We start from the raw sequence: 26,551 nt of genomic DNA, 5'->3' as shown, positions 1-26,551 counted from the left end.
CTCTGGGGAGAATGGATTAGCAGGAAGGGAAAAATAAAAGGGATGTGCATATACCAGTAATCCAGATGAGAGGTTGAACTAAGGTAGTGGGAGGACATGGTGAGACAGAGAAAAGTTTGAGAAATTTTAGGGTCATGAAACTGACAAGACATATATATGGGATATAACAGTGTAGAGGTGATGGCAGTGACAAGGAATGTACCAGATTACTTGCTTGTAAGACTGAATGGAAGAAAAGCGTTTTTGGAACTGGGAAATTACAAAATGATTAATAATAATTAATCAAAAAGTGAAAAAGGGCGGGGGGGGGGGAGGTGGAGGAGAAGGAGGAGAAGGGTTGGCTGTTTTTCAGTGAGTTAAGACTATATACTCCAGAAATAAAAGAAGATGGTTTAGAAACTGAACAATGAGAGCAGAAAACATTTCTAAAATTTAGCACATGTTAATTATTACAGGAAGGTGGAAGGCATAGAAAGGAAGACTTGGGAGGGAGGGATCTTTATTTTATTCCACTCTCCGCTCCGCCCCGCCCCCCCATACACTTTTTCTTTCTTTAAACATTGTGAGCTTCCTGAGGGAGGGCCCACACTTTCGCAAGTATTATGAACACTGGGTCTATCATTACCTAGTTCCTTTGAACCACAGTGATAATCCTAGGGGTGAGCATGAGGTTTAATCGTCTGCCTTCTACAGACCCATCCCTAGCTACTTGCTCCTCTTTTGAGTGCGCCCTTTCCTCATCTTATATTATGGTGGAGTGTTCTAACCCCGCTACAGTGTAAGCAGGGCTGACAGAACCTTGACATAAGGGCGCATGGGGTAAGTACAAATGTCTGGGGGAACAGACGAGCACGGAATGACAAGCCTAGAGACAACCTGGGGGCCATTTCCCAGGTGGGTGCAGACCTGAACCCTGACCTGGGCCGGCTTTTCCTCCTACAGTATTAGGAATTCTCCTGTGTGGATGTTGGAGTGTGGGGGTGAGGTTCAAGGAACCCCGCTCTCGCACTTTCTCTAGTTATCTATCAAGTGGGGGAGCCCCGGGGGGACAGTCTTCATGCCAAGTGGGTACCCGCACACAGTAGCCACTAACACATATTTCTGGAATAAATGGATGGGTAGATGAAATACTTGTGCAATGGAAACTTCTTGTGGCTCCTCCCCGGCGAGAAGTGTAATCCATATAATCCCCGCCATCATTCGCAAATCCAAGGCTCGCGTCACTCTGCCCATTCCACGCAGGCCCCGCCCACCGCCGGGCGCGGCCCCGCTCGGCGCGCTCCCTCGGCTCGGCTCCGCTCGATAGCACTCGGGGACACGCGGGGCCGTAGTCAAGTTCCGGGCCACAGTGCGCTTGCGCAGAAGGTGCTACGGGCTAGTGGAGGGGAGGAGCCTGCGGAGCTCAGGCGGTGGTGATAAGGGAAACACGGAAAGGATCGGAATGGCAGTCAACTCTGGCTAAGTGGGGCAGCTTAGTGAGTGTTTGAAGGGTACGCAAAGAGAACCTGTTGGGGACTGACCTGAGTTTACACTTTTGATTTTGCCTTTTTTTCAATTAAGCTTGGTGGTCAAGAGCTGGTGCTTTGCAGGTCGCAGTCTGTTGTGACACCGCGTGCCTCTGTGTGGCTTTGGGCAAGTTACCTGCCCGAGCTTCAGGGTCTACTTCTGTGAAATGGAGCTCACGGGACTTTTGTGAAGATGACATTAGACAGTGTGTGTAAAGTGCTTAGCACAGTGCCTGGCACAAAGGAAATGCCCAATAAGTGGTAAGTGCCATTACTATCATGAACGTTAATAGCATAAGAATCATCATGTTTTTTGTGTGCCAGGATCTTTTGTATGCAACTGTTATGCTGGTAGTCTTTGGGAAATATCAGAGAACATGAGCAGTAACAGGAAATTAAAGACTGGAAAATGTGCTGATTTTAGAAATGAGAAAAAAGTAGATCTTGAAAAATGGACTCTGGTAATCTTGACTTTTACTGAGCACCAATCAAACCCAGGATGGATCATATCAAAGGTAGTTTATAAGGGGAATTCCTGGGCGGTCCAGTGCTTAGGATGCCGCGCTTTCACTGCAGAGGACGCAGGTTCGATTCCTGGTTGGGAAAATAAGATCCCCGCAAGACACGCGGCCAAAAACAAACAAAAAAAGGTAGTTTGAGAGCCTTTAGAAAAGGAACTAGTATGCACTATGAAGCAGTCTAAACTGTCTAAGAACCAATAAAGCAATCCAGCTTAACCTTTTTGAATGTATAGTAAACTGATAGCTCAGTGGAAAAGCTTTTTGTCTTTTCTGGACCTAAGTCATTTGAACAAAGGTCTCAGCGTGAGATGCTGTCCCATTGTAAGCGCCTTTCTTGTCAGCGAGTCTCTTTCCATTTCTGACATAAATCTTACAAAAATAATTCTTTTAGCTACATAGGTAATACGTGAATACCTTTACGTTGTAAAAAATTCAAAAATTAAAAATGAAGGGAAATTCCCCCAACATCCCCTCCCAATTCTATTCCCAACTCCACTCATCAGTTTACTGTGCATTTTGTTCAGATACTTAAAAATCTAGCCCTACCCTGACTTGTAGCAGTTAGGACTTTATTCTGCCAACTGAATACCCAACAAAAGGAAGCAGTTTATTAGTCTCATTCGAAAGGAAGCCCAGGGGTAGGAGCTCAGAGCCAGCAGGCTTTCTGTCTTGGTTTCACCATCCACTGGTTTGTCCTCATGGTCACAAGGTGATTGCTGCTTCTCTAAAGGTGGATCCACATATTAGCAGGAAAGGACAAAGCCATCCTGTGAAGTTTTATATTTTAATTCAAGAAAGGAAGCCTACCAGAACATCTGCCTACAAGTCACTGGCCATACTGTATCACATGACCCCTCTATCAACATGGGAGTCTAGGGAAGTAATTTACTTTTCAAGTATCTAAACTATAGAATGGCACAGTAAAAGCGAGTTGTGAATATCTTTTGGGTAACTGAATTTTCAGTGTCTGCCACAGAAATATAGAGTTTCCATAAATGAACTCACACTATATATGTTTTGCAACTTGCTAGTTTTCCTTGGCGATATGAATGAATTAGAACTTTCCATGGTGGCCTGTGTGAAACTTCCTTGGTTGCTTTAGCTGCTGCATAATACCCTCGTTTCATTATTCTAAGGCACACTTTTTCATTCACATGTTATTATCTCTAAAATTAGTATGCATCTTACAATTGCTGTCAGCTAGGCAGCAGTAGTGATGTAATTGTCATCGCCTGCTGGAGATGCTTCAAAACTTGCAGAATGGATGTTAGCAGCCTGGAATATTGATGATACTGAGTCTAAACATGATTCAGATGGTTCAGACTCTGAGAAGAAGATTTATATATGCTTTAATCAATTTATTTGATTAATACTTTCATTTTAATGTATGCATGTGGATGATATGGAGTTAAAAATCCATGTCTTAAGTTTCATGTGGCCTTCTGAATAAGTATAAAATAAAAATTATAAATGATAAGAAAGCTTTATTTGTTTATTTTTTTGTTTGTTTAGTTTTTAAAATTTATTTTATTTATTTATTTTTGGCTGCATTGGGTCTTCGTTGCTGCGGGCGGGCTTTCTCTAGTTGCGGCGAGCGGGAGCTACTCTTCGTTGCAGTGCGCGGGCTTCTCATTACGGTGGCTACTCTTTAATGCGGAGCACGGGCTCTAGGCGTGCGGTCTTCAGTAGTTGTGGCATTTGGGCTCAGTAGTTGTGGCTCGCGGGCTCTAGAGCGCAGGCTCAGTAGTTGTGGCGCACGGACTTAGTTGCTATGCGGCGTGTGGGATCTTCCAGGACCAGGGCTTGAACCTGTGTCCCCTGCATTGGCAGGTGGATTCTTAACCACTGTGCCACCAGGGAAGTCCCTGTGTCATAGTTTTATTAGGAGCATTTTTTTTTCAATGATACATAAAATAATGATGTCTATAATTGATGACGTCCTGAAGTCAATGAAATATGATGTACTACACTATGGCTATTCCATAGTTTAATCATTTTCTTATCAATGGGTGTTAAGTTTTCACTTTTTTTTTTCCAATAATGCTTCAGTAAACCCCTTTTCATGCCTTTTTTTCCATACGTGCAAATAGTATTTCTCAAGATTCCTAGAATTTCATATTTAAAAGTTCTAATAGCTACTGTCCTCCCCCAAATCCATAACTCCAGTCTAATACTGGGAAAAGCTGAGGAACATCCTATAAGATACCTGACTGATACTCCTCAAAATTGTCAAGGTCACAGTGAACTAAAGATAGTACAGCGTTGCTATATACCTCCACACTCTGTTTCTCCTATTGTTAACATCTCACTTAAGTATGGAACCTTTGTCACAATTAATGAACCAATACTGATACATTATTATTAACTAAAGCTTATACTGTATTCAGATTTCTTTAGTTTTTGCCTAATGTCCTTTTTCTGTTGCAGGGTCCCATCCACAATAGCACATTATTATTTTTAGTCATCATGTCCCCTTATGATCCTCTTGGCTGCAGAAGTTTCCAGACTTTCCTTGTTTTTGATGTCCTTGTCATTTTAAGGAGTACTAGTTAGGTATTCTGACCCCCAGTTGGGATTTACCTGGTGTTTTTCTCATCATTAGACTGGAGTTTTGGGTTTGGGGGAGGAAAACCACAGAGGTAAAATGCCCTTCTTATCACCTCATTTCAAGCCTATCAACATGACTTATCACTATTGATATTAATCTTGATCAGCTGGCTGAGGTAGTGTTTGTTTGGTTTATCCACTATAAAGTTACTCTTCCTTTTCTCCCTTTACATACTGTACTCATTGGAAGAGTCACTGTGCACAGGCCACACTTAAGGAATGGGGAGTTATGCTGGAATTCTTTGGCGTGGCAGATTTATCTATTCTCCCTCATTTACTTATTTATTCAATCATATATGTATGGACTTATGATATTTATTTTATACTTTGGGTTCTAATTCAATACTACTTTATTTGTATTATTGCTCAAATTGTTACAACTATGGCCAATGGTGCTTTTTCAATTGGCTCCTGTGTCTCTTTGACACATCCCCATAACTGTGTGTGAATGTGTATGTGTGTGTGTGTGTGTGTATGTAGTTTAGATCTTCTTTATCTTCTGGCACTACAAAATTCTCCAGACTCATCTTGTATATTTCCTACCCTATTAATAGAACCAACCATTTCTCCAAGGAACCCTGGTTCCTTTTATTGGAGAATGGTATTAGAATCTAAGATCTGGGCACTCTGAGTGTAGAATTCAATTTTTACATAGTTAAATGTATCAATAGTGTCTTGTATAGCTTTGCTTTTTGTATCTTATATAGGAAAGTATCTTTTTTGATAAAACAAACAAGATCTGTATATTATTATTATTTTTTAAAATTTATTTTTGGCTGCGTTGGATCTTCATTGCTGCATACGGGCTTTCTCTAGTTGCAGTGAGTGGGGGCTACTCTTCATTGCGGTGTGCGGGCTTCTTATTGCGGTGGCTTCTCTTGTTGCCAAGCACGGGCTCTTGGCACGCGGGCTCTAGAGCACAGGCTCAGTAGTTATGGCGCATGGGCTTAGTTGCTCCGTGGCATGTGGGATCTTCCAGGACCAGGGCTTGAACCCGTGTCCCCTGCATTGGCAGGCGGATTCTCAACCACTGCGCCACCAGGGAAGCCCTCTGTATATTATTTTAATACTTGTACAATATTCTTTTACATGTAGCTTTAAAATTCATCTGGAATTTTTTAAATATGATGTAGAGTAGAAATGTTATTTCTTTGTAAATGGATAGCTAAGTATCTCAACCCCATTTGTGGACTAATCAATCCTTTCCATATAGTTTATACATATGATATTCCCACATGTCCAAGAATATGTTTGGGCTTTATTTTAGTCCTTGGATTTAGTTATCTATTCCTGTATAGCAACATGCAGCGTTTAATTTATATGAGTTTATAGAATATTTTGTTATCTGGTAAGACAAGTCCCATCTCTGATCAAAAAAGTAAAATAAAACTTTCTTCACTATTCTTGAACATTTTCTCTTGCAGATGAATTTTAGAATCAACTTGTCAAATTCCATGAAAAATGCTTTGGGGATTTTAATTGGTATGCACTGGACCCTCCTTTCTTATCTGGCTACAGAAGTGGTTCTCAAACCACTGGCTGTAAGAATTAACTCTAAGAACTAAGAAGAAATGTGAGAGCATAGAGCCTGTAGAGAGAAACCAGGACTTTTTTAACAGCAGGATTTTGACTCTGCTATTTTTTGACTCAAGGACATTTTGAACACAAGTTTAAGAACATAAGAATATCAGTCGGAATTATACAATCATTCACAAATTTTTGTTGAGAATATATTTTCTGGAGTCAATTCTATCACACTCATTTAATTCCTTGGCCAGCGAGCACAGTTAAATGATTTCCAAATTTTTACATTTCGATTTTACTGAAATTATAATTAATAGAATTAACAGGATCAATTCTTTTCTATGAAAATTTTCTATTTTAAATTTAATTGATTAGCTTTTCTGCCATTTTGAGTGCTAGTTTGTGAACAGTGTATCTAGCAAGTCCTGTTTTCCCAAGTCGAGGTTAGCAGATCTGACATTTGCCATGTGCAGTTTTAGCCTTTGTCAATTTTATTTTGTATTAATTATTTCTGCCAGAAATATTGATTATGAATTGGACAACATAGTGACATCTTTAGTTAATTATTGATTAATTTATGAGAATGTTGTAAGCAAATCCTTTCAGATACTCCAGAAGAATAATATTTCCGTGTCATTTTTCATTGACCTATTATTGCTTTTTTAGCTTTTCCCATAGTAATACTAACTACTCATACTCACAGTAGAGTTAAGAGCAAGCTAACTCTTTGTTGGATCAAAATGTCCTTGGTGAGAATATGCCCAGGACTAAAATGTTGACCAGGTCTAAAACTGTGGAGTCAAAATGGCTGCATAAAATAGAACAAAAGAAAAATAAGCAAACAAACACATCATACACTGCTTTGTCAGTCCTGTGAAGTACCATAGTTTATTGAAGCATTCCCTATTGATGGACTTTTAGGTTGCTTCCAGTGATTTTTCCCTTCTCTCCCTGCCCCTCCTTCTGTTGTTTTTTTTTTTTTTGATTTTTGACCACACCGCGGGGCATGTGGGATCATAGTTCCCCGAACCCCAACCCCCTGCAGTGGAAGCGCAGTCTTAACCACTGGACCACTGGGGAAGTCCCCTCCCTCCCTCCCTCCCTTCCTTCCCTCCCTCCTTTCTTTCTTTCTTTCCCTCCCCCCTCCCTCTCCATCTCTCTTCCTTTGTCTCCTCTCTATACCTTCCTTTATTTTCCATTATCAAAGCTGCAATAAACATGCCTCTTTGTAATCACAGGCAAATGTTTTTCTAGGAGAGGACCTAGAAGTGGAATTGCTGAGTTAGAAATTTGATAGTGAAAAACAGAGAGTAGTAGCAACTAATATTGAAGCTACAATTAGGGATCTAAACCAAACTCTTCATTTTTCAGACACTAAACCTCTTCCCCAAGATTTCACAGCCTATTAGTGGCAGAGTAGGTCTAGAAATGTAGAACAGGGTCTTCCCTCGTGGTCCAGTGGTAAAGAATATGCCTTACAATGCAGGGGACACGGGTTCGATCCCTGGTCAGGGAATTAAGATCCCACATGCTACGGGGCAACTAAGCCCGTGCGCCACAACTACTGAGCCCATGTGCCTCAACTAGAGAGCCTGCGTGCTGCAAACTACAGAGCACACGTGCTCTGGAACCCACGTGCTGCAACTACAGAGCCCATGTACCCTGGAGCTTGCACACCACAACTAGAGAAGAGAAAACCCGCCCGCCACAACTAGAGAGAAGCCTGCGCGCTGCCACGAAAGAGCCTGCATGGCACAACTAAGACCCAACACAGCCAAAAAATAAATAAATAAATAATAAATAAATCTTTAAAAAAAAAAGAAATGTAGAACAGTTTCAAGCAGCTCTATGAAAAGTAACACAGGCTTGTAGCAGTGTCTTCAGACATTTAAAAGGGGTTAGACCTCATGCAACTGTGGCAGCTGGTGGAACAGTCTATGTAGGCTGCTGTTGCCTCGAGTTTAGTGTTGAGCCTGAAGTTGCTGTAGGTCAGCCAGATTGGCAGTTGGGAAGGAAAGCTGGATGTGGACAAGATCAAGGACAAACTAGAACCTTCCAGGGCAAATTTGGGCCCACAAAGAACACTGGGACCCTCGAGGACAAACTAGAACCTGCCTCTTGCCCCAGCTGACATCTTGACTGTGACCTTGTAAGAGACCCCAAGGCAGAACTGTTTAGATAAGCTTCGTGACCCACAGAAACTGTGAGACAATACATGTTCATTGGTTTAAGCCTCTCAATTCTGGTAACTTGTTACACCACAGTGAGTAACTAATAAACCTAGATACTGATAGCATGTTCACCAAAACCACCTCAACATCAAATTGCTGTGGCACCAGCAGTTCCAGTGGCCAGTAGCTTGCAAATGCAGCCACTTTAAAATAGACAAGGTGGGTCTCATGGAAAGGTAGAGTATAGGCATTTGAAATCCATGAGTTCTGGAATTTTCATGCAGCCTGTATTTCATTCTGGCCCTGATAGCCCATCACTTTCTGACCTGGCACTCTTCTAGGTTGCTCCATCAGCAGTAGCTTTTGGTCTCCTAACGACTCCACCTGTATGCTCTTGTTCAGCACTCCCAGCTCCTCACCCCTCATTCCTTCCCTGGACAGCTGGATCCTGTAAGTTGAGACATTTTTGTTTTTCTCCATGCTCATGTCTTACAAAAGATATTTGGATCTATCTAGCCATCTGAAGAATAGTCTGCCCTTCTCCAATTTAGGGAAGGGGATGTTCAGATAAAAAATCAACTCTATGTACTTAGTGGAAAGCATCACTGCCAGCCTCTGAAGCTTCCTAAAAACTATTCTCCTACTTGTCTGGTGTTTGATGTTATGTTTGAAGAGAAATGTGCAAAGAGACAGATTGTCTAGCAGCCAGAGATTGCCTAACAGGATAGCTGTATCTTGGTGGGGTCACCATAGATTAAGGGCTATTCAGTCTTCTATTATGTGATAATAACATTTATATAGGAACTACTAAAGTGATTTATATATGTTACTCATTTAATCCTCTCAACAATTCTGTGATGTAGGTATTCTGCTTTATAAGATCACTCACCATCTTACGGTGACTAAGATTTTTCAGGAAAGTCTCAATTTCAAAAGTCTTGGTCTGTTGTCATTAGCTATCAAAATGCTTCAGAAGTTCTGAGATTTCAGTATTTGAACTATACCTCAGACCGTCTCTACCGTTAGAGAGTGGATTGCAAATAATTTTTTTTTTTTTTTGGCCACACCACGCGGCATGAGGGATCTTAGTTCCTGGACCAGGGATGGAACCCATGCCCGCTGTAGTGGAAGAGTGGAATCTTAACCACTGGACCGCCGGGGAAGTCCCTGCAAATACTTTTTATACTATTTATTCTGACATTTGGTTCAGAAAGTATGGTCATATTAATAGAATGATTTCAGTGCATCTATCCACCCATGCCAGCTTCTGGTGAATACCCCTACTCCCAGCCTCTGCTGTGTGGGGTGGTTATTTTTGTACCAGATGATACCTCCCTTCCATCTCATAACAGCTGATTGAGTTAAAGCAGACTTCTAGTCCAAAAGCAATCAATTCATAGGCTGCCAACTTGCATCCTATCTTGAAATGATGAGCTGGGCCAATCACATTTTTTTGTGTAGGTCAATATGAACCAACAGACGAGCAGGAGGTTTCTACCCTAGGCTGGGGAGTCCATGATGGCCAAGTGCAGGTGAGTAAGCAGAGGGAGCAGGCTGAGAGGTAGGGAAGAAGGAGCATATATCCAGAGAGAGACAAAGATGTAACAAGACAAAGAGGGAGGCAGAGAGACAAAGGAAGTCAGAGGCGGAGACATAGAAAGACACACTGACCTCAAATGAGAGAGAGAAAAATTGGTTCCTAGTGGCTCTTAGGTTTCTGTGAGGTCCTATGTAACTTGGGTTGTTCCTGTATTTCAAATTCACCTAAAATTCAATAAACACCTTTCCCTTTAGCAAGTTTGAATGAATCTCTTCCTTGCCACTAAGAAAGCCTGATTAAAGTTGTCTCTAATGTCCATACTTAATTCAATTTTAGGGATACTGGATCTGAGCAGTCAAAATGGTTGGATAAACTAAACCTCAATGTATTAAGAGAACTGTACTTTCTTAAAACTGTGGAGTATTCAGGTTGGATGATCAGTGCATTTTCCCTCCCTTAAGAAAACTTATGTAGAAACCAACTCCTATGTCAAGTCTGCTTGGTGAGACTGGATCTGAGCAAAGGAGAAACTGTTTTCAGAGTTATTCTCAACAAGCTATCAGAGTGCAATGCATCACTCACCTCCATCACTGGAATGGCCCTCCTGCTCTTGAGGAAGGGACAAGTCACACAGATGGGTTCTCTTGAAAGGCTTCCTTTTATTAGACTCTGTGTAGGCTCCACCCTTCTATTGACTCTTTCTACAGAGAAGTTATAGCAACTTTATTATTAATAATAAATAATAGATAACATTTATTGAGTGTTTTCTATGTAACTTGCACAGTACTAAGCCTTTTATAAATACCTTACTGAATCCTCAGACAACCCTGTTAAGTAGGTATTGTTACATCACTTTACAGATAAGACTCAGGAGGGTTAAGAAGCTTGTCCAAGGGCAGGGAACAAGGAGGGAAATAAGGGAACAAGGAGACAGCTGGGAGGGCAGTGACCACATTACACACATTACAAGATGCCCTTGTCACATTAGTTTTGGAGATAGTTTACTCTCTTGATTTGAGGAGGAGACACATGATTAGATAGGAGTTTCTGTTTCCTTAGCAGCATTTCTGCGTGTGGCTCATGTCAATCATCATTAAAATATTATTATTTTAAACAATAATAACAATGCTGAAAACATGCAGTAATAATAATGGTACTGATCATGTATTAAAGTCAAGACTAGAAGCTTTCATCACCCTGCCAGGTAAGTATTATTATTCTCACCTTAGAAATGAAAAACCTGAGATTCTAAGTGGTTAACTTAGTTCACAAAGTATAAGCAGTAAAGTCAGGATTCAGGCCCCTGTCTGTCTGTTAAATTCATTGCTTTCTTTTCCCTTACTGTACCACCTGTCAATCAGATTTCCAATCTGAATTGACTGTTTTCACTCCCCAATAGTTTTCCCTTGGCTGTATCCTCATTTTAGAAGGAAATCTTCATAGAGTCTAACGTGGCACTAGGGTGGAAAACTCGAAGTGGAAATGGTGTACTGCTCTGGGTTCCCGTGAGGTGAGTGTCATAAAGTTTGTTTGCCAATAGTAACTCTCTCGGGATGGTCTTAGTTTCCAAGTTCTCTGGACAATTTCAAAGCTTCTTGGACACCAGACAAATTTGTTAAAATAATGAACAAGGAGCAGTATAAGTCTAAGTTATAGTAAGGGTCTTTATTTTTATTGGTGCTTCTGACCCCTAGAAGTGTTTGGGTGTTTCTTTGTAGTCAAAAGACCTGGCTCAGCCTCTCAGCCTCTCAGCCAAGTGGGTCTGTGGGTCATGGGAGCTGGGAGGGTGGCAGTAGCCTCACATATAGTCAAGAAATTTTTTAAAAATGAAAAAATAGCGAGTGTTGGTGAGGTGGTGGAGAATTTGGAACCCTCATACATTGCTGGTGGGAATGTAAAATCATTCACTTAGCCACTATGGAAAATCTTTTTGGCAGTTCCTCAAAAAGTTAAACATAGAATTACCATATGACCCAGCAAGCCCACTCCTAGGTATATACCCCAAAGAACTGAAAACAGATATACAGACAAATACGTTTACAGGCATGTTCAGAGCAGCACTATTCACAGTAGTCAAAGGGTGGAAATAACACAAATATCCATCAATGGATACATGTACAAACGCACTGTGGTATACATACAATTATTTAGCCATGAAAAGGAATGAAGTACTGATACATGCTACAATCTGGATGAACGTTGAAAACATCATGCTAAGTGAAAGAAGCCAGACACAAAAGACTACATATTGTATGATTCCATTGATATGAAATGTCTAGAATAGCCAAATCCAGAGAGACAGAAAATAAATTAGTGGTTACCCCTGGTTAGGGAGCGGTGGGGATAGAGAGTGACTGCTTAATGGGTAGGGGGTTTCCTTTTGGGGTGATAAATGTTTCAGAATTAGATAGAGATAGTGTGGTTGTTTAACATTGTGAATGTAATAAACGCCACTGGGTTGTTGACTTTAAAGTGGCTATTTTTATGTTATCTGAATTTCACGTCGATTAGAACAAGAGAAAGTTCAGCGGCCCTCTCTGCCCTTCTGAGCCTGGAATCTTCCCAATGGATACAGGGCAAAAGAAACACCTAGCCCTCATCCTTGTGGGGGCACGATGAAAGGTGCCTTGTCCTAGAGCTGCATCTGTCGTGCATTCATTCATCCGCGCACAAATTTCCACTTACTCGTCGCACAGTGTCTGAACCAGGTCCTGGGCTGCACAGGGTACAGTGTCTGCCCTCGAGGTGCGCAGCCTAGGGGGAGACATCCCGCAAATTAAAAAACAAAACAAAACAAAACACAACTCCGTGATGAACCCAGCCAAGGAGGGTTGTCTACTCAAGTAGCAGGGTGTCCCGAAAGAAAAGGGGCCTTTCTCAGACAGGGGGTTTGGACTGGGCTAATTCGCGTCCATGGCCGCCAAATACCTTGCGACAAATAACATTCTTTTGTTGTTCATGGAAATGAAACAGTTTTTCAAGTCCTTCAGGAGCTCGTCCGCAAAGGTGGGAAGAGGGAACTCAGCACAAGAATGTCAGCCAGGAGGGAGAGGGGTGGGTAGGCGGGGGACCCCCTGCGCCCCGCCCCGAACCTCGGGGGAGGCCCGCGACCAGGGGTGGGGGAGGTGGGGACTGCGCGGGGCCGCGCTCCCGCCCTCCTCGGCGCCTGCGGACCCGCAGGCGGCGGGCGGCCCGCGAGGGGGCGGCGGCTCCTGGGCTTTGTGGCCGCTGCGCGCGCGGTGGGGCCTGACCGGCCGGGGGCGCGCCGCCGCCGCCCGGCGCTCCGGAGCCCGCGGCCCTCCCGGCCGCCCAGCCTGCGAGAGGAGCCGCGGCCGCCCGCGCTCGCATCTCGCCGGCCCCTCCCCCGATCGCCGTGGCCGCTGCGCCGCCGCTGCAGGTAGGAGGCTGGCCCGCCGGGCGGGCCGCAGCGAGGCGGGAGGCGCGGGCCAGACGTGCGGGGGCCGCGCGGCCGGCAGGGCGGGCTTCCGGCCCAGGCCCCACGACCCCTGCCCCGCAGGCCCGGCTGCCACCTCCGCACGCCGCGATGGGACTCGGTGAGTGGGGCCGGCCTGCGGCGTACAAAGCCCCAGGGCGCGGACCTCGGGGAGATTCAGCGTCGCACCCGGGGTCGGGAGACTCTGGACTCCGGGAGTGGAGGAGCCGCTTGGGAGGAATCCGGATGGCTCGCAGTGCCGGGGTCTCCCCATCCCGGGGTCCCCACTGTATGCCGGGCACTGTGCTCGCGCTTTTCCATACTCGTCTCCTTTAAGACCCCTTGTGTCCCTTACAGGGGTGTAATGGGAGGGGTCCCTCACTCAGAGGCTGAGGACCGAACATCACATCGGTGCCCGCCTGACCTTGGGAAATCTCCTTTGCTCCGAGCCTGGGCTCCTGCTTCTGTAAATGGGGGTGAGATGGGGGGAGGGATGGTGGCAGGGGAGTGCATGGTGTAATGCCTACCCCCAGGTGCTATTGTGAGAGATAATGTACGTAAATGATCATAGCTAAATATTGAGCACTTTCTATATACCAGGCCCTAGGTACCAAACAGTTGGCATGAGTTATCTAATTAAGTAATCACACTGGCTCTGTGATGTACCTACTCTAAATTGCACGAGTAATTTTTATTTAGGAGTAGGAAATAGAGAAAATTTAGGCTCCCTATTCTGATTCAGGAGATTGGGTGATTCTTAGGTATGGTAACATTTAAGATCACAGATGTTCCTGCAGTGTCAGGAGAGTGGTTATAGGATATATTTGTTACGCATTTAAAACCGGGAGGTAGGATAATATCAGGGCCAGGGGTGTGCATTTTAGTATGTCAGATAAGTCAATTGTGTTACCAAGGAAATTGTTGAATATTAATTCAAAAACATAGTTCCTGAGGTAGGACTGAGGACTGCTAGGGGAGTTTGGGGCCAGAGAGACAAGGGGTGGACGGGGAGGAGAAGGGAGGATTCTGAAGCTCTGGAAGAGGATATGGAGGAAGGGACCAGCGTCTACCACCCCAGCAGTTTTCTGGACCAGGATTCCATCCTGCCCTTAGAGACCAGGCATCCTGTCTGGGAGGAGAGAGGGGGGAGGGATCCTGGGGTGAGATCGGTGGATTGTCTCTTCTTATTCCCAGGACACCCCAAAAGTATTCAGATGGGTTGAGCGCCAGGTGACGGGGCCTCCTAAAATGTAATGGTCGCTTCTCATGATTCTTGAAATTCTTTTACTATGTTTGAGGCAATTGGGATGCTCAACAACCCTGAAGATTGGTAAGATGCTTAAAATATCAGTACAAAGGCTGAACTGATGTAATGGAGTGTGTTTGAATACAGTTCCCTTGGTTAGAGAAGCAATGGGCCTGAGGAGATTATTTTGGGGTTCAGTTTGAAATGGGGAGAACTGGAAGGCTTTGGACCCTGAAGAAGGAAGAGAAAGGCAGGAAGGCCCAGGCATTGCACCCAGGGGCAGGGGGTAGAAGGAGAGCTGAGGACCCACAACACCATCTGAAGAACACCCACCCGGCCCACTAGTGCTCGGCTACCCAGAAGGCACCCCTTCCTCTCCCGACTGTGACCGTGTCTTACTTGAGTGTTGTTTAAGGTCGGGGCTGAACTCAGGCTGACTTTTCTCCTGAGGGAGCAGGAAAGGCTTCTTAGAGAAGGGTTGTTTTAAAACCAGGACTTGAAGGAGGGGGTGTTTGGGCACATAGTGATGGTGAAAGTAGGGAGCCGTGTGCCTAGTAAAAAGAGCAGTTGCTTTGGAGAGACAGACAGTGGGAGGTTCGAATCCTAGGTCTGCTATTTCTCCGCCATGTAATTTTTTGGTGAGGATTAAAGAATGTTTTTTCAAATGCCTGGTAGGGAGCTCAACAAGCACTAGGACCTTTTTCCCTGTCCATGGTGACAGTTGTTTAATGCTTGTCTGCTGAGCACCAGTCTTATGCTGAGTCATATGCTTCATGCTGGGGAGAGAGATGAGTCAGAAATTATGTGTTTCCCTTAGGAATTTCCCAGCCTAGTGAGGGAGATGGACACAATGAGCAAATCACAGAAAATATGGGAAGTACAATCATATACAACTGGCAGTGAGCTCAGAGAAGAGTAACTCATTCATTCTGGATAGAATACTCAGGGCTAATCTACCTCTTTAACAAGATTTAACAAGATGAGACGTTATCACAGAGGTTTTGAATGCTACACAAATTCCTAACCTCTATCTTTTTTACCTCTGTCTTGTCTTTGCCCTGATATCCTCTCTCTTAAAAAAAAATCTAGTTGCAGTGTGTACGTAGTTTGTAAGCTGCCTCAAACTCATTTTAGGAGGAAGCTGTTATAAATAAAATAAACATAATAGCTTGGGTATTAGTTGAGGAAGGCTTCACAAAAATTTCATGAGAGTTGGACCTTGAGGGTTGAAGATGAGCCCTTGGTGGTTCTTGGGGTAAAGAATTCCAGCCAGAGGAGGCCCCATGCGCAGAGGCATGAGAACGCAGTAGGTTCAAGGGCACGAAGGTGAGTTTCGTCTGGCCGGGTTGAAACATACATGGAAAGGTTGGTTTGGGGTGGGGTGGAGGGGGCACTGTAATTGGGGCCAAATCTGGAAAGGCCTTGAATGCCTTGTGAGCAGTTTGGACTTTATTGCTTATGCAGTGGGGGAGATGTCAGAGGTTTACACGCAGGACTGTGGCATCCTCACTATGTTTAAGGAAGATCCTTCTGGTGGCTGTGTGGAAGAGGGGCTGGAAGTTTGCGAGATCATTTTGGGAGACTAGGGCTGACCTTGGACATAGGCAGTGAGGATTGGAGCAGAGAGAAGAGGTATTGAGGTAAAATGTGTAGTAGTGGTAAGTGTGATGAGTGGTTCCATGTGATTGAAGAGCACGCTGAGGTTTCTGCTTTGAGCCAAGTTAATGTGGCTGAAATTATCAGAAATCAGGAGGTCTGGGGGTAGAGGAATAATTCGTTTGCTTTTGGAGATTTCTGAGGTACCCATAATGGACAGCTAGATAGAGGTGGCTAGGAGACAATTGGAAATGTGTGTGGTGCTGAGGAGAGAAGATGGGGCTGGAGAGAGGTTCTCCCTGACACCCCTACGTTCTTTTTTTTTTTTTTAAAGCAAATTACATCCAACATATATATATATTTTTCTTTTTTTAGAGGGAAGGATTTTTTATTTATATTTATTTATTTATTTATTTTTTTGGCTGTGTTGGGTCTTTGTTTCGTGCGAGGGCTTTCTCCAGTTGCGGCAAGCGGGGGCCACTCTTCATCGCGGTGCGCGGGCCTTTCACTATCGCGGCCTCTCTTGTTGCGGGGCACAGGCTCCAGACGCGCAGGCTCAGTAGTTGTGGCTCACGGGCCTAGTTGCTCTGCGGCATGTGGGATCTTCCCAGACCAGGGCTCGAACCCGTGTCCCCTGCATTGGCAGGCAGACTCTCAACCACTGCGCCACCAGAGAAGCCCCCTACTTTCTTTTGAACAAACACCGAGAGTCAACTGTGTGCTCAAGATACAAATAAAATGTAGTTCCGTGCCTCAGGAGCTCAGATAGAGGAGCCCCTCGAGGGTACGGATAGATTGCAGTACAGAGTAATTCTGAGGGCTGCAGGAAAAGATAAATACTTGAGACCCTGGGCCCAGAGATTTGAGAGCCGTTGATGCTGAAGTGGTGGGCCTAGAGGAGAGAGTCCTCACAGACAAGAAGCAGGCTGGAGCAGGAACACCTGCATAAGGGGACTTTTCTGTATTGTAAAAGCACTTTCTGTGGAGGGTACTTTAATAATGACTCCAAGGGAATTTCAGGGAGACTGGGATGGGGGTGGGGAGATGGTTTAGGAAGGAGCGGTGGGGGAGGGGAAGGAAGGGGTCAGGACCTTTAAGAACCTGCCTCTGGTTCACAGAGGGAACTGTGAGGGAGGGGGGACGGGAGGGCGGAGCTCTTGCCTTAAACACAAGGCTGGTTCTGCTCACAGTCACCCTCAGACACAGATGGTAAAAATAAACACTTCCCAGTTACTTGGCTGCCTGGAGTGGGTGGCGAAGGGAAAGGGGAGGGAGAGCCCTGGAGGAAGCAAGTTTAGTGCTAGGTTTAGACTGGAAGCTCCCCTAAGGGAAAGAAAGAAGACGGAGAGGGCACAGGTGAGTGGCCATCCTGAGTAGACAGGTCTGAACACGCGAGAGCAGGTACACGGCAAGGTGTGCACGGGGACAGTAATGTCTGACTATTCTTACCTCTGCCTCAAATGAAATAATGAAGTCATCACAGCTGTAGAAATTTGTATCATGTTGTAAAAAATTTGGCATGCAACAGTATTTACAAGAAGAAGCCAGGAAATGATTTTTGTTATGAGAAATCCTTTATAGAAGAAGAAATTTAAGATAGTAGAACATCTAGATATAATTAGTAAAAAAATGTGAATGGCGAGCAGGTTAGTTTCAATGTATATTCCACAAATATTTATGGAGTACCTACTGTGTACCAGGTGGTCTTCAAGGAGCTGGGGAAAGAGAGATCCCATCACCTGCTTTAGATGTTTCACTTGGAACTACTTAACCCATAGAGTTAAACCTGGGCTTGGGCCTTAAATCCTCTGAAGTGCTGAGATCACTTTATTCTGTGGCAGTGTTCTCTTTCTTTGGCTAGTAGCTCCACTAGCCTCATAAATAATCAGAAAATACCATCTATGTGTCTTTGGCAGAGAACTGTGGAAATTAGGTTGCAGAAAAACCATTGTAGCAGCAGTGCTAGTATGGACTGCCAGCACCGGATGGGGCTTTAGAGAACACCCATTGCAGCTTTATTTTTTAGAGATGAGGAATCAACAGTCAGGGAGGAAAGGGGACTTGCCTGACGTCACAGAGTGAGTGTTAGAGTTGAGAGCAGTGCCCTCGAGTTTTCAGTTGGGATAGTGGGGAAGGCTTGAGGGTACCTAGCAAAAGGGCATCTTGATGACGGGAGGGTTCCAGAGAAGAGATGTGGGGGGAGGGGTTGAAAACAAATAATGAAGCTTCGCTTTTAGGCCCTCCTCTGTTACTGGGACCCCGGGAACCCCCATAGTTTGCTCTAAGCCTAAGTTTCCTCATCTGTAAAATTAGAGGATTGGACTGAGGTCCTTTTTTAGTTATAACATGTTAGGATCTATGTTGTTTCCAAAAAAAGTTGTTTGGGGGATGCTGAGTCAGGAGACAGAGTCAACAGACCAGGATAGGAAATAGGCTCTCATCTCTTTAGAGCAAACTGATCACCCATAACCTGTGGCCAGGCCTCCCTTCAGGGATTGGCTGCCACATTTCCTGCAGCTTACTCACCAATTCTGTATTTGTTCCTTCTTTCGGTCTTTCCAAAGTGGCCCTGCTTTGTTCTAATGCTAATTCTATTTCCAGTCTATTCTGATAGGAATTAATGTCCTTATTCTAGATCCCACCCAGTCCTGGAGTAACATCCCTGGGTACATCTCTGTCACTGTGCTTATCACACTGCCTTGTCACCAGCCCATCCACAGTACACTGTGTTGTGATATGTCTTCACTGGACTGTGGTCTCCTGGATCTTAAGGAATACCCCTCCTTCCGGTGTCTGTGCATGTAGGTGCTCTAGGTGCTTGTTTAATCCTTCTGTATCCTCTTTGCCTCTACTTTCTGTTGATCCCCCACCGTAGTGCGGACACACACACGTCCTGGTCATTTCTCACTTTGAAACAGTCCCTGGCATGCACTGCCTCCTTTCCATTAACATCACCACCACTCAGAATCCAGGTCTTTTCTTATCAATTATTTATCTGAATGATCTCCTTCAGCTCTCTCTGTTCATATCCTATACATTCTTAAAGATCTAGCTCAAATGTCCTCTTGTTCATGAAGAGTGCAAATTAACCTCTTCTCTCCTCTGAACACCCAGGGTGCTTTGTCCTCTGTTATGGTGTCCATTTCATCGTACCTCTCCTTTTGGTTGTCAGTTTCTGCATGCCAATGCTCCTTCAGCTTGTCTTTGTATCTCCCACATACTCTAGGACAGTACTGAGCCTTTGGCAGGAGTCCATTACATATTTGTTGAATTGTGTGTCTATGAATAAAAGAGCCAATAAGTATTTGAGTATACACTGTATTTAGACCACTATTCTACTTTTGGAAGCAGTTCAGTATGGGTGAGAGGGGTGCAAAGAACTAAAATTTATTGAAGATCTAGTCTGTGCCTCTTTACTCCCATTGCAGGACAGTTGTGTAGAGGGAATAAAGCAGAGTAGGGAGTATTAACCCTGTTTTACAGATGAAGCATTAGAGGTTAATTGACTTGCCCAAAGTCACACAGCTAGGTGAGTGCTGAATTCAGGATTTGAGCCCAGGTTCTCTGCATCCACTGTCTTGGTTATTTCACTTCACTTTAAGAACAGTAGTGCATTAATATCCTAATATCTGTCTGAGGTCTCAGTGTCACAGATTTTTAGTCATGGTTCCCATCCTGAGTATTGACTTCAAAGAACTCCCTTTTCTACAAACAGCAGTAGAAGTAAAATCTGGCCAACTTTCTCTGGTCTTTGCTGAAATTTTAGGACATAGTTTGACCCTTGGTGGACTTAAAATATCATTAGATGGTGTGTTAGTCAGCTTAGCCTTCCATAATAAAAGACCACAGACTGGGAGGCTTAAACAACAGAAATTTATTTCTCACAGTTCTGGAAGCTAGGAAGTCCAGATCAAGGTGCCAGCAAGGTAGGTTTCATTCTGAGGGCTCTTCTCTTGGCTTGTAGGTGGCTGCCATCTCTCTGTGTGCTTACATGGCCTCTTTTTAAGCCCTGGGGTTAGTGGGGGAAGGGGCAAGCTCTCTGTTGTCTTTTCTTCTAAGGGCACTAATCCTCTTGAACCAGGGCCCCATCCTTAGGACCACATTTAATCTTACTTACTTCCTTAAAAGCCTAATCTCCAAATACAGTCACCCTGGGAGTTAGGGTTGCAGCAAATGAATTTTTTGCGGGGGGAGGATACAAACATTCAGTCCCCTAACAGATGGATTTTTAAGGTGCATAGTAAATGTACTTATTACAATCTTCTGGTGGTTTAGTCAATGTTAGTGTTTTGGGAATTTTGCTGATTATTTCCCCTTTGTTCTTTTATGGTATTGGAATCCTGCTATTTTATTTAGTATTGTCTATGGGCCTTTGCTTAGCCCAAGAGGAACTTCCATTGCATTTAGATTTTGCTATTTTATTTGACCATTTTTACTTTAATGCAGCTTTTCGGTGTACTGATTGTTTTACCATGTATGATACTCATTCTGTGCATGGTAGACAGTTTTATGACTATATCAAAATACATTCATTCATTAAATTTTGCTGAGGGCCCACTGTGGGGTCTCTGGGCTGCTTGTTGTCCTACAACCACACATAAGAACGGGTAGCACTCTGTCTAGCAGAACAGCAGACAAAAAAGATGATCCGTACAGAGGGGAGTTGGGGGGAAGGGAAGGGCAGTTTCTAAGAAACGCTAACGTAGCAGGGAAGGCTTGTTGTGTTGTCATCTATAACCAGTTAGGGACGTTCCTAAGCAGTTTTAAGCTATAATGTGCTTTCTAGCCTCGAAGCTTCTATTAATAAGCTTCTCTTGGAGATCTCTTTCTTTGGGAAGTGTTTGTTTACTTAGGACTGTCAGGTGCTCAAGCAGAATGTCAGCATCCAGTTTCGCTGAGGTGTGGACCATTTTAAAGCCCCATATTATTGCTACAGTTACTTTTCAAACATACATTCTTAGCAGATCAACAGTGGAAATTATTTCAGAAGCCTAGTTAGAGTGAGAGGGGTGCACCTGGGTTGGGGTGGGGAGCTGTGGACCCTAGGTTTGAGACCTAGAAGGGGGGAGGTGATGGGAGTGGGGAAGGGAGGGGAGGAGCCAACAAATGGAGATGAGGGAAGCAGGCACAGCTCTTCCTAGGTTGTCCCTGCTGACAATCAGATTGCTAATTGATATGTAATTTGAGCTGGGGCACTAGAGGCTGTCACTAGGTCTGAAAGAAGAGGGCTAAGCAGATCAGAGAGCAGCCTGGGCATGGAGTCAGACCTGGTTTTGAATCCTAGTGCTGCTACTATTTGTGTGATCACTGGCAAGTTACTGAGCCTCACTTTTCTGATTCGGGAAATAGGAATAATAATTGGTTTAGTGGGGATAAACAGCCTGCTTCAGGAGGCTGTTGGGGATCCATAGGGGACCTTTAGGGTACACTGTCTCACACCAGAATCCCTTTATAGCCCGGCAGGATGCAACCACATGGCCGAGGGAGGCCTGCTGTTCTACAAAATTAAGCAAAGTAAATTGGTAACTTGGATTTACTTAGCTAGTGATTAAATAATAGTTTAATTAATAGGCTATTAATGGTCCCCAGGTGTTGGTAATTCTGAGTATTTGCTTTTGAGAGCAGTTGTGTAATTTCTTCTGGTATTTCTGGTACTTTCATAAAGTTTTGTGGGTTTTTGTTTTTTTTGACAGGGTAACAAATGATGCTCTCAGGGGCTATTTTTGGGAAGATTAAATGATATAGTGCATATTAAGCAGTTAGTATTGTGTCAAACTCACAGTAAAGGCTCAATAAAAATTATCTGCTATTGTAATTATTGCTCTTATTAGAGACTCAACTGGCCACACTTAGGTTAAGATCCTTATGAATTTAGACTCCCCCCAGCCCACCACCACCTGGTGGCAGTTAGTGGTACTGCACACACTGTGAGGAAGAATTATTAAATTGCTTGGAACTAATTCCATGTAGTTTCATTTCCACTAAGTATCAAAGGGACTTTGTTCAGGCAGAGTATGGCTTATTTGCTGAGAGCTGCAATTCATATATCACTAAACAATGAAGGGACATTTTTTCACCTCCACAGTTGGCATAGATTTAAAAAATGTTAACAGCAGAAGTCAATGAAGTGGGCATGTCAATTAGTACACCATTTCTGGAGGGCAGATGGTGATGGAACAAAAGTCTTGAGTGTTTTTATCTTTTGTGGCAACCATTCCTCTTCTGGGAATTTATCTTGAAATAATCAAGGATAGAAAAAATATTTATTTAAAAAGAAAAAATATATAATGTATAAAATAGCATTACCTTTAATAGAATGAAACAGGGAACAATCCCTTTTTCATTTGTGAATCAGATTCCCAATCCTTATAGCAGTGATTCTTAAAAAGAGTGGGTAGACATCTTCTGGGGGCAGAAGAATTGGGATGGGCTTCAGATCAGAATCTGCTCTGGGGGCTGTGTAGTTTAAGAACATTCAGTATACCTATTGATTTCATAATAAAAACTATAGAACATAAAGTTGAACGTAGTCATCTTGGCAGATAGAGATCATATAGAAGAGATATAGGTAGGGTGTGTTAATAAATTTCAGTTTGGGAACACCGATCTATAGGAAATAGGAGTATTGATGAAGTCAAAAATTAATTTTGGACCTTTGGGGAAGAAGGGGCCTAGATTGGATCATTGTAGGAACATTAGAGCAACGTGACTGAAGCGTAGGCCTGATAATTTAGGGGTACAGGGACACATCTCCAAAGATAAATTCCCCCTCATTTCTCTTTGCCTAAGACCTGAGGGCCAAACCACCTTTGACTTGTCTAAATCTCTCGATTTCTGATACTGATGTGTCCATGATGAATGTGAGGTACCTTGTATCTGGAGACACTGATGACACTAACTTTAACTTTTGGGAGGAGGTGGTACATAGTGGGGGACCCTGACTAGGCTCTGTTGCCCCCATGTAAAGCCTACATTCCTTGGCCTCTATTTCAAGGCTCTCTGATCTGGCTGGGTCCCCTCCAGCCTCAGATCTAACAGATTTCAGTTATTTACAACTATAGTAACCCCTCCCCAGGCATAGTAGGTGAAAAGCTGACTTGTAATGGTGTGATTTTTAAATCAGTGTACCATAAACTTAAAAGTCACAGCCTCCCCCCACCCCCCAGCTTTGTATTGTGGAACTTTTCAAACGTGCACAAAGATCAAGAGAATAATTTAATGAATCTTTGTGTACCCATCACCCTTGTTCAAATGTCCCATTTTTGGCCAGTGGGACTCCTTTCACGTTAGTTTCTAATGCTTTCAATACAGGTTGGTCAGTTTTTTTTGTTTTAATTAATTAATTTATTTATTTATTTCTGGCTGTGTTGGGTCTTCATTGCTGTGTGTGGGCCTTCTCCAGTTGCGGTGAGCGGGGCCTACTCTTCGTTGCGGTGTGGTGGCCTCTCCCGCTGCAGAGCATGGGCTCCAGGCACATGGGCCTCAGTAGTTGTGACTTGCGGGCTCTAGAGTGCGGGCCCAGCAGTTGTGGCGCATGGGCCCAGTTGCTCCACGGTATGTGGGATCCTCCCGGACCAGGGCTCGAACCTGTGTCCCCTGCATTGGCAGGCGGATTCCCAACCACTGCGCCAACAGGGAAGCCCAGTGGGTCAGTTTTAAATGGACTATATCATCAGTATCTTGATGCTTGCCTGTTATTCTGAAAAATCAGAGGCTTAGAGAATGTAAGGAGGACTGGGCGTGTCGGCCCTTTCCACAAAGGGGACATGCAATGCTTGCTTTATTGCTGCATTCTCTGTTGCTTAGCGACATTCTTGCCATAATGTAACTGAGAGATTAATTTTGTAGGAAGTTTCCTGTGATTAAAAGATGTGGAAAACTGTGTGGTCATAAAACACACATAGGTTCAGTGGAATAAGACATTTATTAAGCATTTATTGTGTGAAAGATGCTGGCTCAGCACTGGGGAGGATGGCAAGATGACCTAGGGAGTCATGGTTGAGTAATTTGGAGTCACCCAAGGTGAGAGCTCAAGAGATAGTTGTGAAATGATACTAAGAATACCAGGCTATTCAAACTCACAGAAGCAGAGAGTAGAACAGTGCTCACTGGGGGCTGGAGATGGGGGGGTGGGGGAAACGGGGAGATGTTGGTCAAAGGGTACAAAGTGCAGTTATGTAGGATGAATAAGTCTAGAGATCTAGTGTACAGGAGTGATGACTGTAGCTAATAATACTGTATTGAATATTGGAAACATGCTGAGACTAGATTTTAGGCGCTCTCATCACACATATAAAAGGTAACTATGTGAGGAGATATGTTATTTAGCTTGTTTGTAGTAATCATTTCTCTATGTATGTTAAATATATACAATTTTTATCTAAAATATAAAAAGGTATGTAGACTGTAATAATGATAAGGGAGAAAATGTAATGTCATTTCACATTTTTAAAATAATATAAAATTGGTGACTTTTACTATAATATGTGAACAAAGACGTTAAACGAATATGCATTAAAAAATGGCTATTATTTGGTGTTTTTTTTTTTTTAAATTTTATTTATTTATTTATTTATTTATGGCTGTGTTGGGTCTTCGTTGTTGTGCGAGGGCTTTCTCTAGTTGCGGCAAGTGGGGACCACTCTTCATCGCGGTGCGCGGGACTCTCACTATCGTGACCTCTCTTGCTGCGGAGCACAGGCTCCAGACGCGCAGGCTCAGCAACTGTGGCTCACGGGCCTAGTCGCTCCGCGGCATGTGGGATCTTCCCAGACCAGGGCTCGAACTTGTGTCCCCTGCATTGGCAGGCAGAGTCTCAACCACTGCGCCACCAGGGAAGCCCTATTTGGTGTGTTTAAAAAAAAAGATTACCAAACTATCAGGGCAGTCCAGGTTCTTGACTTCTGAAGTCACCATCTTTGTGATCTTGTACAATCCATTTTACCTTACTGGCCCTTAGTTTAGTTCCCTCAATTGAAAAGAGGGATAAGGAAAATGTGGTATATAGGTACACAAAGGAATGTTATTCAACCACAAAAAAGAAGGATAGCCTGCCATATACGACAGCAGGGATGGACCTTGAGGGTGTTATGCTAAGTGAAATAAGTCAGACAGAGAAAGACAAATACTGTATGATCTCACATGTATGTGGAATCTAAAAAAAAAAAAAAAAAAGAAGAAGAAGAAAAAAGAAAAAGAACTCATAGATACAGAACAGATTGGTACTTGCCAGAGATGGGGAGTAGGGGGGGGCAAAATGGGTGAAGGTGGTCAAAAGGTACAAATTTCCAGTTATAATGTAAGTAAGTCCTGGGATGTAATATACAGCATGGTGACTATAGTTAATAGTATTATATTGTATATTTGAAAGTTGCTAAGAGAATAGATCTTAAAAGAAAAAAATTGTAACTGTGTGGTGATGGATGTCAACTAGATTTATTGTGGTGATCATTTCCATATGTGTGTATGTGTGTATATATATATATATAAATAAATAAAATCGTTATGTTGTATACCTGAAACCAATGTAATGTTACATGTCAACTATATCTCAATTTTAAAAATCCATTAATTGGTAAATGGATATAGACTGTGCTACATCTATAAAATGGAATATCATTTGGTAATAACAAGGAATGAAGTATTGATACATGCTACAACATAGACAGACCTTGAAAACATTATGCTAAGTGAAAGAAACAAGTCACAAAAGACCTCATATTGAATTATTCCATTTATATGAAATGTCCAGGAAAAAAAAAAAAAAGAGAGGCACTGGACTCAAGCTCTAAAGTGTCCAGGCCCTTACACTTCTGAAATTATATTAATTATTTACACAGAACTGTACACTTTTAAAAGTGGCCCGCCATTGTAAAGCAATTATACTCCAATAAAGATGTTTAAAAAACAGAAAAATAAATAAAATAAAATAAAAGTGGCCCTTAGACCTTAAGGATCACAGACTCCAAGCCCTCGTTTTAAAGGTAAAGAAACTGAGGTTCTTCTAAGAGCGTGGACCTAACGAAGGTCACAGACATAGTGATGGAAATGTCAGATCTTCTGGGGTGATTTCTGGATGATTCTGAAATCTTGGTAGTAGTTACATTATCTGTTGTATTAGATCACACAGTGGCTTCTCTTGTCTTCAGCTGTGACAAAACTTTGAAAGACCTGTTTAGTTTAAAAGCTGCCTAACATTATGAATTTGGGGAATTATCTGTTCCTTAATATTAAGCAGAAATAAATGAACACATTAGAGCTCCACATAGATGTTCAACTTTTTTTTTTGCTGTTCTGTACCAGATAATCACAAAATGGTCAAGACCTACAGCAAAGGTCCTACCTGAAAATCTACTTTTAAGTAAAAACCCCATTCCTTGTAATCTTCTGAATGTTTTCTTGAGAATAC

General features: G+C 43.2%; 1 protein-coding gene across 5 annotated transcripts in view; it reads left to right on the top strand.

Annotated features, from left to right (window-relative positions):
• The first annotated feature begins 1,597 nt into the window (after nt 1–1,597).
• The window catches only part of MSANTD3 (Myb/SANT DNA binding domain containing 3), a 36,386-nt gene continuing 11,432 nt past the window's right edge, over nt 1,598–26,551 (top strand). Inside the window, exon 1 of one of the 5 annotated variants that reach the window (XM_068553037.1) lies at nt 1,598–1,766. The gene's annotated coding sequence lies outside the window, so the exon portion shown is untranslated. Of the gene's footprint in view, nt 1,767–8,751; nt 8,779–12,812; nt 12,875–13,160; nt 13,266–13,347; nt 13,423–26,551 lie in introns of those variants that run through there. The other 4 variants (XM_068553041.1, XM_068553039.1, XM_068553036.1 and 1 more) reach the window with 4 other exon arrangements.

The sequence above is a fragment of the Eschrichtius robustus genome, chromosome 10 (assembly GCF_028021215.1).
Source record: "Eschrichtius robustus isolate mEscRob2 chromosome 10, mEscRob2.pri, whole genome shotgun sequence".
Lineage (NCBI taxonomy): Eukaryota > Metazoa > Chordata > Mammalia > Artiodactyla > Eschrichtiidae > Eschrichtius > Eschrichtius robustus.
Note: the sequence above shows the minus strand (reverse complement) of the source record. Positions and strands in the feature narration are given on the sequence as shown.